This window comes from Xenopus laevis, chromosome 1L (assembly GCF_017654675.1).
Source record: "Xenopus laevis strain J_2021 chromosome 1L, Xenopus_laevis_v10.1, whole genome shotgun sequence".
Lineage (NCBI taxonomy): Eukaryota > Metazoa > Chordata > Amphibia > Anura > Pipidae > Xenopus > Xenopus laevis.
Window position 1 is genome coordinate 123001163 of NC_054371.1, and position 13654 is coordinate 123014816.

Genomic DNA, 13654 nt, shown 5'->3' on the forward strand with positions numbered 1-13654 from the left:
TGGTGGCAAATACACAAATCTAGAAATTGGATTTGTTTGTTTACTTTAAAGAGAGAACTACTAAACAGCTAAAATGATTATGGAGTTAACTAGCCTGATGGGGAAAAGAAATGCCGTTTAGAGCGAATTATATAATAGTGTGTGTGTGGGGAGGTTATAAGCTACACTGATTCATAACTCTGAGCTAATGTAGCCATCTTTATCCACTTCGCAATCAAATCCATGCCTTGGATTGGACACACACACATAATGTATTAGCAGGTGAGCCAGTGCATCAAATGCAATGGGCAGTAACCTTAGTTTGTCTTACGTATGCATTTGCATCTGCTGACACACTTGCACTAACTAGTCTCAGATTATTGAGAAATGTCCCATATGCTCAAACCCACTCACTTTTGCCTCTTCATTGACAGGCACAGTGTTGGCCTGGGGGCATACACACTGAGCAGATTTTGGAGTGAAAACATGCATTTGTGCTGACACAGTGCCCTCTCAATGCAGAGACATTAGCAGTTGGGTTGAGGCCAAGAAATGTTACGTGTGACACTAGCCTGAGATGGACACACATCTGCATTTAGAAGAAAAAAACTGCATTATTTGGAGGAGACATTCATTTGATTCCTTAGACAAGAGCTGTCCAACTGGCAGCCCTCGACCCCCCCCCATTGTGTGGCCCCCACATGAAAGTCAGCCTGCTGCGTCTGCTTGCCTTGTGTAAGATTTAAAAGATATCAGTAAAGAGATTAATTGGCCTCTGCATTGTTTATACCTCAAATTCAGATAGTAAATTTCAAACTTGTAATCTAACCTGCATTGTTCACACCCGTGACACCTCTATTGTTCACACCTCTATCATTCTATGGTTGAAAATACCAGAAAACTCCAGAAAACGTAACAGAAAAATACAGTCCCAATAACAATGGTGCCTACACAGGAAGACAAGTTGTGACAATATTCAGCAAGAGCACTAATACAGAATACTTTAGGCAGCACACAAAGAGATCTGGGTCAAGTCCTAACACACAAATCCAGAATTAGGTATACTAAGTAAAACACACACATGTTTTTTGGCAGGCACACACATACACAAGACATTAGAAGATTACATATCAGGAGTTTTCACTGAAAATAAACTTTAATACTATTAATTTATTTCATGTGCAGAAACTGCTCATCTTCCCCTCAGTTTAAAGGAATTGTTCAGTATAGAAAAAAAGACTGGGTAAATAGATAGGCTGTGCAAAATAAAAAAATGTTTCTAATATAGTTAGTTAGCCAAAAATGTTATGTATAAAGGCTGGAGTGACTGGATATCTAACATAATAGCCCAACACTACTTCCTGCTTTTCAGCTCTCTTAGTTTCCACTAATTGGTTACCAGGCAGTAACCAATCAGAGACTTGAGGGGGGGGCAAATGGGTCATAACTGTTGCTTTTGAATCTGAGCTGAATGCTGAGGATCAATTGTAGACTCACTGAACATTTATGTCCCATGTGTCCCCCCTTATAGTCGCCAAGTAACTCAGAGTTAGAAAGCTTTGGCTATTATGTTAGAAATCCAGTCACTCCAGCCTTTATAGATTACATTTTTGCCTAACTAACTATATTAGAAACATTTTTTATTTTGCACAGCCTATTTATTTATTCAGTTTTTATTTTTATACTGAACTGTTCCTTTAAGTCATGGTATAGCTGCACAGGGTTTGGATAGGCTACAGAGTGAATCCTTCTAATTTATCCAATCGTGTACAACTACACAGTGATTGGATATACTGCTAGGCACTCTAGCCTATCCACTCCATGTTTTACTGTAGCGGGACTTAAACAGTGAGATGGAATCTATAAACAGCAGGTTTGAAACAGCTGCAGTTCAGGTTTGAATCACCAGGCCTGGATTTCCCTCTTCGGCGACCCTAGGCTGCATTGTCTTAGTGCCGGCTTAACGCAGGTCCCCTGTGTTCCTCAGAATGCATCTGGGCAGCATGCCGCCCATGGAAATTTTCCGCCCTAGACCTCGCCACAAATCTGGGCCTGGGGGAGGGCAAGTGCTCTCCCTTGCCCCTATTTGTGGATGCCCATAACAGTGGCTTTTTCAGTACAACTGAGTGCTAGCAAATTCACTACCATTTGTAAACCCTTAAAGGTAATACAGTCGGGGCGTGGTCTGACACGGAGCGTGATGGCTGCATAGCTCTGAGGCTCCATGAAAACTTTCCCAGGACAGCCTTAACCGACACTGCAAACGATGGGGAAACTACACAAATCTAAACCGGACAAAGAGAAGACCCTGGGGAAAAAGTCACAGCAGCCTACCAGAGACATAGCGCCGCTGTTCCTGCAGAAAAAGTCAAGCCGCATGGAATCCAAGATGGCGGCCGCACGAGCTGCGTGTGAGGAAGAAGCAGATTCCAACAGAGAACTGTCTGAGGCAGAAAGCGATCTGGAAGAGGAGGTAGATATCCACTCTTATATTGCTAAATTACCCTCAAAGGCTGACATTAAAGAAATGCTGCAGGAGGTTACCATGGCAATCAGGGAGGAAATACATGATATTAAAAAAGATATGTTGTCTATTGCTGCACGCACTGACTGCCTGGAAACTAATGCTTCCAAAAGCCTTGATAGACAGCAGACCATATACAAGCATGTGAAACAGCACGATGCAGTTATTCAGGACCTCCAACGTCAGTTGGAAGATCAGGAAAATAGGAGTAGACGCAGTAATATAAGGGTGAGAGGAATCCCTGAATCTGTCCAAAACGAAGAGATAAAGGACACACTACTCCACATTTTCAACTCTATCCTGAAAAGAGACCCTGACACTGCCATCAAAATCGACCGAGCTCATAGAGTTCTTAAACCTAAAGCGGCCCCTTTAAACGCACCAAGGGACATATTGTGCTGTGCATGATTTCCCTCTAAAAGAAGAGATTTTGAACAAGGCTAGAGAAGTTAACCAGTTATCATACGAAGAATATAATATCAAACTCTTCCAGGATTTATCGAGAACTACACTCCTTAAGAGGAAATTGCTAAGACCAATCACTGATAAGCTACGTGAACACAACATCCAGTACAGGTGGGGATATCCCTTTTCTCTGACTGCCACGAAGGATGGGACGACTGCAATACTCAGAGGACCTATGGACACTGCTAATTTTTTGGCAAAATTACACTTGCCAACAATGGAATTGCCAGGTTGGTTGCCTGATAGAAATACAATTCTCGAGCTCTCCTTCGACCTCCAAGGGGAATGGTCGCACACCCCCAACTCAAAGAGAACGCCTATGAAACCCAGGACACCCAGGGACAGGACAAGATCTCCGCTGAATTGACACCCACTTTGCTATCGACGTTGCAAGGATGATAATGTTCGACGGGAACTTTTGGTGATGTGACTTGGTAAGCCAGAGATGTTTTTGCATTCTTTTTCAGGTCGAGACTTTATTCGCTATTCATGGAACTGTAACCTGAGATACCTGGTATTGCCATTCATCCCGCTCGTAACCAGAAATAAGGAGAGATCTGCACTTCTTCCACATTAAGTTAAGTTGTCAATGTCATTGTGTGAAGAAATTTTGAAAGTTATGAAAAAACAAAAAAAAAACAAAAAAAAAATAAAAAACCCCAATAGTTATTACATTGTTTACAGTTGACGACTGCTATTGCATCATTATGTGATATTCTGCTGTCTGCTTATGTTATTGCTATTATTGTGTATTTAGATGTTATCATCCATTCCCATCGCTGCTACATAGCTGGCTGTCCTGGGGTCAGTTTGATGGATGTTACTTAAGTGATATCAAGGCCCCTGACAGCTCCTCTCAGCTCCGCTCAACCACTCGCCCCCAACATGGTGGTTGCTTACACCCGAGCCGCAGCCCTTCCACCACAGCCCAGGGACTTTCCCCTGATAAGTCTATTGCGGCATATATTTACCACCAACACTTCCTTTCACCCCTTTCATGATGTGAGACACTTTTTTTCCCCCTACTTTACCCCCAGGTTTCCTACTCTCCCTTGGCAGGTTTACAATGAGTGTAAGCTACTATATACTAATGGGCTTCATTTCCAGAGTAATGATCATGGCTAAAGAATCTAACATGGATGGCATCATCTTTTCATTAAATGTGAATGGTATTAACGAACCAGTTAAAAGATCACAGGTCTTTCACCAATGTAGAAAACAAAATGCTATGATAGTAATGTTACAGGAGACCCATTTTAAAGAAAACCATGCACCTAAGTTGGTACTACATCATTACCCTCATATTTATGCGAGTAATAATCCCGATAAAAAAACTCTAGGAGTGATGACTTTAATACATAAGGATCTACCATTTAAACAGATGGAGACAATTACGGACAAAGAAGGACGATATGTCATAGTCAAAGGGAAGTTAGTTGATCAAATATGTACGATTGCTAACGTTTATGTACCCAATTCAGGACAAATAACATATTTGAAGCATTTCTTAAAAGTTTTGGAAAACTTCAAAGAAGGTCTTGTCATCCTAGGAGGTGATCTTAATGTAACTCTGAACCCACTTGTAGACTCATCCTCTCAGAAAACGAGTGTATCGTATAAAGCATTAAAATAACTAAAAAGGATGTTATCTGATTTGCAATTGATTGACATTTGGAGAATACTGAACCCACCAAAAAAAGACTACACACACTTTTCTAAAGTTCACTTAGTTTATTCGAGAATTGATTACATCTTTATATCTCATCATTGGTTGAGATTGTTCACGAAGGCTGACATCGGTCCTCTCTTAGTATCAGACCATTCTCCGGTATTGGACAAATTCTCTATCCCTAAAACGTTACGATCAGAATTTACATGGCGCCTTAATGAATTCTTATTACATACTGAAAAGAGAAGGGAACAGATACAGTCCTGGATAGAAAACATAATCCAAACCAACGATACACCAGACATTTCTCCAGTAACACTGTGGGAAACCGTTAAGTGTGTCCTGCGTGGTAAATTAATGTCTATGGGTAGTAACCTAAAGAAAGAAAAAGAAATATTAGACCTTTTAAAAGATATAGCAATTTTGGAACAATCTCACAAAGAGACTATTGCCCATAAAACACTTCTGGTTTTAGAAAGCAAACGGTTACAACTTAGATCACTTTTAAATCATAGGGTACAGAAGAGTTATATGAGGTCCAAACAAAAATACTATGAACTTGGGGATAAATGTAATAAGTTCTTTGCAAGGGCCATTAAAAAGATTCAACCACAAACACAGATCATGTCAATTAAAGACAAAGATGGTACCATTCATTATGATACTAAGAGAATAGCTGCGGCATTTCAGAGATACTATCAATCACTATACAAACTGAACACATCACCCCCAAAACCCGAAACTATGTTCAAAATGGAACAATTTCTGGAGGAGGCAGGCATACATAAACTTTCACAAGAAAATAGAGATTTCTTGGACGCCCCTTTTGAAAAAGCAGAAATACAGGACTGCATAGATTCCTTACCAACAGGAAAAAGCCCGGGCCCTGACGGCTATATTGCTCTATTTTACAAGACATTTAAAGATGTCATTACCCCACAACTCTGCGATTATTTTAATAGTATTTCTGATAATACGGATTTTCACCCTCAAGCACAGGAGGCACACATAACTATAATTCCTAAACCAAATAAAGACCCACAATTATGCCCGAGCTACAGGCCAATTTCTTTGATCAATATTGATATGAAAATATATGCCAAGATTCTAAGCAACAGAATTAAGAGATACTTACCTGAATTTATTCATACAGACCAGGCCGGATTCACTCCTAAAAGGGAAGGAAAAGACAATATTTTTAAGATCATATCCCTGATGAAATATGCACAAAAAAAGTGGTCTGCCAACTATTCTGCTCACCACGGATGCTGAAAAGGCATTCAATAGGGTCTCCTGGGTCTTTCTTAAAAAAACACTGTATGCTTTTGGGTTTGGCCCAGCAATAATAAATAGAATTCTGGCACTATATCAGAACCCCACCGCTAGGATAAGAGTTAATGGTACTTTATCCCCCAAGGTTACAATTTGCAATGGAACAAGACAAGGGTGTCCCTTATCGCCTCTACTTTTTATTTTGGTTATGGAAATTTTACTTTCTCACATTAGACGTGACACTGATATCTCAGGAATAATAGCGACTGGTGTAGAATACAAATGTATTGCATTCGCGGATGACCTGCTCTTATGCTTAACAAAGCCTTATACTTCTCTTCCTAAGGTAATAGCTCTCATGAAGGAATTTGGAGTTTATTCTAATTTTAAGGTCAATTACACAAAATCAGAGATTCTAAATGTAAACTTACCTCTTTCTAGGGTTCAGGAATTAAAATCTAGCTTCCCATTTAAATGGGCGGAGCCCTCCATTAAATACTTAAGGATACATTTAAGGGCAGATATGGAACAACTTTATCAGGATAACTACTTGCCACTTCTGACCTCTTTGCAGAAATTGTTAGTGAATTGGGAGAAACTTAAACTATCTTGGTCGGGTAGACTGCAAGCCATTAAGATGACCTTTACGCCCAAACTTTTATATCTTATCCAAGCTCTTCCGATTACAGTCCCTCAGGCATTCTTTAAATCTGTCAAATCTATGATCTCCAGATTTATTTGGAATGGGAAAAACCCTAGGCTAAAACATACTCTCCTCATATCTCCGAAAGAGAAAGGTGGTCTCGGCCTGCCCGATTCATATCTTTACTATATTTACTATATTGGAGAGAGGGAATACGAAATAAAGACTGGCGGATTTTAGAACAAGGGACAGTGGGTTATCCATTAATCAACAACCTATGGACTGATTTGGAATTTGTCCCGAAGGAGATTTTACAGCATCCATTAATAGGTGCTACACTTAGAGAATGGCACAAAAATAAATTTACTTACAATTTAACTACAGTATGTATCCTTATATATTACAGCCATTGACCTTCAATCCCCCCACCAAGCATGGAAAAAGGGGCTTTCCAAAGATGGGGACATTGGGGCTCAAAGGTGACCAAAATAAGTGACTTAATTAAAAATGGGAAAATCATTGCTTTGGCAGAGATACAAAAGAGATGGGGATGCCATCCCAGGGATATTTGGAGCTATAATCAGTTACATGTATTTATTCGTTCAATTACGCTTAGAGATTGGAAGAGATCTGAAATTTCCTGGGAGACGTTGGCGTCCTCATCAATAGAGATTACCAAACCTCTTTCCAAAACATATAAATTACTAATTGAAGCAAAAGGCACGAGCCCGAACCATCAACGACTAGGGAGTTAAACTTTGTATTTTCAGATAAAATGTCGACTGACATTTTTAAACTAATATACAAAACGAATAAGGCTGCCAAAACGAGAGAAGCAATTTATAAGTTGGTTACTCGATGGCACTATACGCCTATGAAGTTACGAAAAATGTACCCTAATAGTTCGGGATTATGTTGGAGGTGTGATCTTGCTGAAGGGAATCATACTCATGTGTGGATAACTTGTTCTATTTTACAATCATTTTGGAAAGAGGTATTAGAGACAGTCAATGCCGTAACACAATCTAACTTCTCGCAAGATAGACCAGAATCCATTTTATTTAATATACATCACGATAATAAAAATCTAATAAAAGACCCACTTACCTTGCACCTCATGCAATCAGCTAAAGCTTTAATACCCCGAAAATGGAAATCAATCGAAGCTCCGTCAATAGGAGAATGGTTACTGAAAGTTGAGGAAGTGAGACAAATGGAAGAGATTACCCTTCTCACTCACAACCAAAGCAAGGCATATTGGGAGACATGGTAACCATGGATTTATTTTTGTCAAAACAACTAATAGTAAATTCATAAGGCTGATTAGGGTCTTCACCCTCATTCTGTCCAGTCTCGGAAATCTTAACTTCTTAGGTGGGAATACAGTAATAATGTGACCTTAACAGTGACTTGGCCTTATAATACTACACCTATATGAGGTCTAGATATATACTGTAGAAGACATTGCATGTATGAAAAGTTCGAGTACAGTAATAACTTGCTGTTTACCTGCTACATTGTTATTTGAATTCTTTGCTGTGTATATTTTTACGAATATTATGGAAACCTGAACTTGTTGCCCCCTTCTACCCCCCCCTTTTTTTCTTTCTGTTCCCCCCTTTCTTGAAATTTACCTAAATAAAGGATTGTTAAAAAAAAAAAAGGTAATACAGTCCAAGCCCAATGATTCAATATACCAGTCACAAAGGTACCATGAAAATCACTGGGAAACGTTTAATTCTTCAGTTATACAAAAGGATCTGTGTATTGTAAAACCACTGGTTAAAGCAGTATTGTATGTTAATTGAGGGTAATGTATCCCTTCTTAAGGGTAAGGGCACACCTGGCGATTCGGGGAGATTTAGTCGCCTGGCGGCGACTAATCTCCCCAAATGCCTTCCCTGTGTCTTGCGCCAGCTATAATGAAAAGTCACCTGTGGCATGGCACACGCGGCCCTTCGTATTGCCTCACGAGGAAACTTCAGGCGACTTCGGAATACGAATCTCCCCAAATCGCCAGGTGTGCCCTTACCCTAACAGGTAAGGTCGCAGATAGCCTGCAGGAGATCAGCAATCTAGTTTAATTGCAGGAAAATGTCTTCTTCTGCCTTTTTCTTTGATTAAGCTGGATCACCCAATGAAAAACTATTCCATTCTTTGGAAATAAAAATGAAAAGTGAATAAGCTTTTTTGCAAAGAAAACCTAAAGGGCTACACTCGCTTTCGGAATTTTTTTGCCTAAAATAGTACTGTTTCCCCCAACTGGAATGTTGGTTTATTAGCGTGCACCTCAAGTGGGGGAAACAATTTGGCAATGAAAAAAAGTTCTTGTGTCGAAAGCCTCTCCTTGCACTTAAACCTTTTGGCGTAAAATGCCAATGTTTCCCACCAGTCTGTTCATATGCATCGCACACAGTTACACCTATTGACGAAGTAGAGAGAACTCGGGTTGCCATCTATTGCCCCTTCACAGTCTGGGCAGGGGATGGGGCCTGTTTTGTATAGTGTATAGACTGTGAATGAGACTGGTAAAAATATGCTGAAGATTTGAAATGATACCAATGATATTTACATTATTGGCACTGCAGAATGTTTCTGCTGCTGAAAGTGAAGATATTTTATTTAAATGACAGACCTTAATTCTTTCTAATCCCTAGCCCCTTACTATATTCTGGACCCACCTACTCTCTATTTGTACTATCAAATCATGCATAGAGAATACATAGTAAGTTGGCATTTGCAATCAGCATGGATCTTTGAACCAGCTGTTGCCATGACATTTATTGCCACTGGAATCTAATTAAGTGTATTTGAAAATCCTACTAAAACAACATCACCACTTTCAGTATCTCTAAATTCCCTCCTACTTTTAAAGTATCCAAGCACTGAACAGATGAAAAACATTCAGCGCTATGAATGTGGGTTGTTTTTATGTTGTGGAAACTTGTTCAGCATGGATCCTATAGCTTGAACCTGGCTTCAGCAGATACATGCAGCATTTAAAAATATATCAAAATGTGAACCTGGCTTGAGGTCTGATTGACTGATCTTTAGCCCCAACCACCAGCTGTGGATATAGTCATACTGTAGTCAGTACTGTATCTCCATATTGGATTAAGAGAATTGGGAAAAGACTGCATGCTTTCAGTAGTGCAAGCTGTGAGAAATCTTCAGGAAGACTGCCTTTTTTTTCTTTATCGTGCCCACTATTTTTATCATCAGACTCAGTTTTACAACCACTGCTGCATCTGCTAGGCAAGTGGTGTCCAAAAGGTTAATCCATCAGAACACAGTGGGGCTCATTTATATGCACTGGGCAAATTTGCACCTGAGCAGTAACCCATGACAACCAGTCAAAGGTTTGCTTTCATTGCTCAACCTGCAGGTGGCTGAAAAAGGCCAGTCACTGATTGGTTGCTGCCCGGTTGCAAATTTGTCCAGTGTTTATAAATGAGCCCCATTCAACTCTGGCCAGTAGACCACAACAGCAGACAATTGTTAACGTACAGATTAGGGGCAAGGGAGAGCCCCATCATTCTGATTATAAAAGCAGCTTAAAGGTGGCCATATACGTAGAGATCCGCTCGTTTGGCGATGTCGCCAAACGAGCGGATCTCTCCCCGATATGTCCACATTGAAGTAGGATGGCCCCGTCGGATGGCCCCACGCACGGGGCAATAAACTGCTGATTCAGTCTGTGAATGGAAATTGCTACAATGCACTGGGTCCTGTCTAGTTTTTTTATATCGCTTGAAAGTGCAAGACAGCAGGAGGGCTCTGTATGACGATAGGGATGGCTATGTGAGAAAGTGTTTCAGTGTTTCTCACATTGTTATACTTTTGAGATATGCTTAAAAGTGAAATACTCCTCATATATAGCACTCGCTGTTCCAATTTAGTTAAGAGTTAATCTCTTCTTGTCCTGTGTCAGATTGTCTCCGTAATCAAAATTTAATAGCAGAAGAGCAAGACCAAAATACTTTGGTTGCAGATAAGGTAATATAAACAAATATATAACAGTAATGTTTTTGGCCCTAATTGATGTTATGGTAGAGACTTTTAGGGGCCGATTCACTAAGCTCGAGTGAAGGATTCGAATGAAAAAAATTCGAATTTCTAAGTATTTTTTGGGTACTTCGACCATCGAATTGGTTAAATTCGTTCGAATTCGAACGAAATCGAACGAATCGAACGAAAAATCGTTCGACTATTCGACCATTCGATAGTCAAAGTACTTTCCCTTTAAAAAAAACTTCGACCCCCTACTTCGGCAGATAAAACCTACCGAAGTCAATGTTAGCCTATGGGGAAGGTCCCCATAGGTTTGCTAACTTTTTTTTGATCGAAGGATTTTCCTTCGATCGTTGGATTAAAATCCTTCGAATCGTTCGATTCGAAGGATTTAATCGTTCGATCGAACGAAAAATCCTCCGATCGATCGATCGCAGGATTAGCGCTAAATCCTTCGACTTCGATATTCGAAGTCGAAGGATTTCAATTCGAGAGTCGAATTTCGAAGTATTTTTAACTTCGAAATTCAACCCTTAATGAATTTGCCCCTTAAAGTAGTTGAGGTTTGGATGTTGACTGTGATAAGCCTTTAAAGCACTGGAGAAAAAAGGGTGAGAACCCATGCTCTGTAACAGCCTCAATGTGTACATTAACTGAAGCAAGCATTTTATATTTTTTTATTAAACAAAAAAATGCAAAATAGTTTAAAAAAAATGTGGTGAATACGTGAACCCATTATAATTCACTGTGTTATTTTTGTCCTTAACTTACTTTTTGGCTCGAAGCTGCATCCTCTTTATACTGTAGCCTTGAAACCTTGAAAAAAAAAAAAAACAACAGGAATATTTATTCCACTTAATTAAAGAGAGTAAAAATACAAAAGAACAGTGATAAAAACTCGTGAATTGTTTCTGGATTAAATCGGAGGTACAAATCTGCCAATGGTTTCGGCTGAGGTCCATATAGATGATAATGAAGCCATCACACATTCTAAACTGGGAAGAATCGTTTGTTGATTCTTCAAGAGCAGCTGCTGCATGAATGAAGCTACTGCTGCTATACCCCATTCCTGATGACTGTAATAATAACTTTATTACTAATTAGTGCTGACAGTGAATGCAAACGGGAATTTTCAGAGCCAAGGAAAATTGTGATCGGCCTAAGGTCACAAGCAGTAGCCATGGGAAGCAAGACAAATTTCCTCTGCTTCCCTGACGGAGACAGCGCGGCTATTTATCTTGATCATTGCTTCTTCATGATCTTAAATAATGGTATTGAAAGGTAATATTTTCTTTTCCAAAATATATCAATTTCAGGTCAGGCTCTGATCCAACAATACATACATCAACTATCCAGCTCAAATCGCCTAGTGATTTCTTTCTGGAATAGCTAGAGTGAGACAGATAAGATCGGCGATTTGTGTGCCTTATGGGACTCTATGCTAAGTAGCTTATTATGGTTTTAGAAAATATTACATAATTTCTACGACTTTTCTTCCTGATTAAAATATAGGTGTCTCAGATATACTGTGTTTGAATGTTGCTTCAAAAATATGAGCATTTCACAACATTTTTGTGAAACTGACATTATATGACAACCAGGAGGCACTTTGCTTTTAACTCTCTAACTAAGACTACATTATCAGATCAAATATTACTTCTCCAGTATACATGAATAAATTCGTATGAACATGCAAAGAATAGTCTGAATGCTTGCAGGACTTCTCTTTGCTGTTTCTTATCCATTGCATTAGTAATTGTCAAATCTTTTTGCGGTAGTTTCTAGGGAACAGTATTCACAATAGCACAGCACAGTGACAAAAGAACTGTGTTCTATGGAAGTATAATATGGCCACCAACCAGTGGAGAATAGAGGAATAGTTCCTTGTGTACTTTAATGATCGGATTTAAAGACAGCTGGGAAATACTATTTTACTTAGAAATCATAAAATCACTGCCTATGTCTAACCATGAAATAATTTTTTTGTAAAGAAGTTCCTTGTACTGAATATCTATTTCAGTTCATAAAATGGCTCCTAAGGTAACTTTCTGTCTGTCACTACTTCAGTTTAGACCACTGACCCACCTTGTAATTTCTTTGGCATATATTTACATTTCTTATCAGTAAAGATCAAGATATATACAGACACACATTCAATAGCTTTAACACCATCTTGAAAGAGCAAAGTGAATATGCCGGTATAGAACTTATGAACATTTATGTTTAAGAATTTTATGACTGTAAATGAGAATACAGGTATGGAATCTGTTACCTGGAAACCAGTTATCCAGAAAGCTCTGAACTATGGAAAGGCTGACTGCCACAGTCTTCATTTTATCCAAATAATCAAATTTTTCAAAATTATTCACCTTTTCTCTGTGATAATAAAACAGTACCATGTACTTGATCCAAACTAAGATATAATTAATCCTTATTGGAAGCAAAATTAGCCTATTGGGTTTATTTAATGTTTCCATGTTTTCTAGCAGACTTAAATGTATGAAGATTCAAATGACAGAATGATCCGTTATGCAGGTTCCATACCTGTAATATAGCCAGAGAGAAAGAGTAATGAAGTTAAACACCAACTATCAAGTGGAGAACTGAGGTCAGAATCCTATCCTATAAGAAACTATAATTTATTCATTCAAATATTCATCTCTTTAGTAGATAATTTAGCTGCTCTCTTTTAGGGGTTTCCATAATTTCCTCAGTCTGTTTGATGCATGCCATATAAGTCATCATTAAATCTTTAAAGCAGGTACAGAGTAAAACCCCTACTTTCACCCTGATTATGGTGTGTGTGTATATATATATATATATATATAGTAAGAAGATTAAGATGCAGGAAGCTTAAATGTAATGGAGCCCTGTACTTGATGCCTGCTTTGACTTGAAATGACTTGGGATGTGCCTACAGGCACCACATGTTGCAGCAAATGAATTGCAAGCACATGAAGGTCTCTGTAAGTGTGCACCCATATCATATTTACAACAAATTGCTTACACAGCTACAACTTACACCCAGCTGCATGTATTTCTTCTTATGTTATTTTGTGTTCAGCCAGACTCAAGTTTAATCGTTGAGCAT

At 39.0% G+C, this 13654-nt stretch overlaps 1 long non-coding RNA gene across 1 annotated transcript; it reads right to left on the minus strand.

Annotated features, from left to right (window-relative positions):
- Positions 1 to 4686: 4686 nt before the first annotated feature.
- On the minus strand, positions 4687 to 10730 carry LOC121393767. The gene is made up of 3 exons (XR_005961327.1): positions 7660 to 10730; positions 5773 to 5808; positions 4687 to 5012 (listed from the first exon to the last, which is right to left on the minus strand). It is a non-coding gene; the product is annotated as an uncharacterized LOC121393767 (long non-coding RNA).
- Positions 10731 to 13654: the final 2924 nt, after the last annotated feature.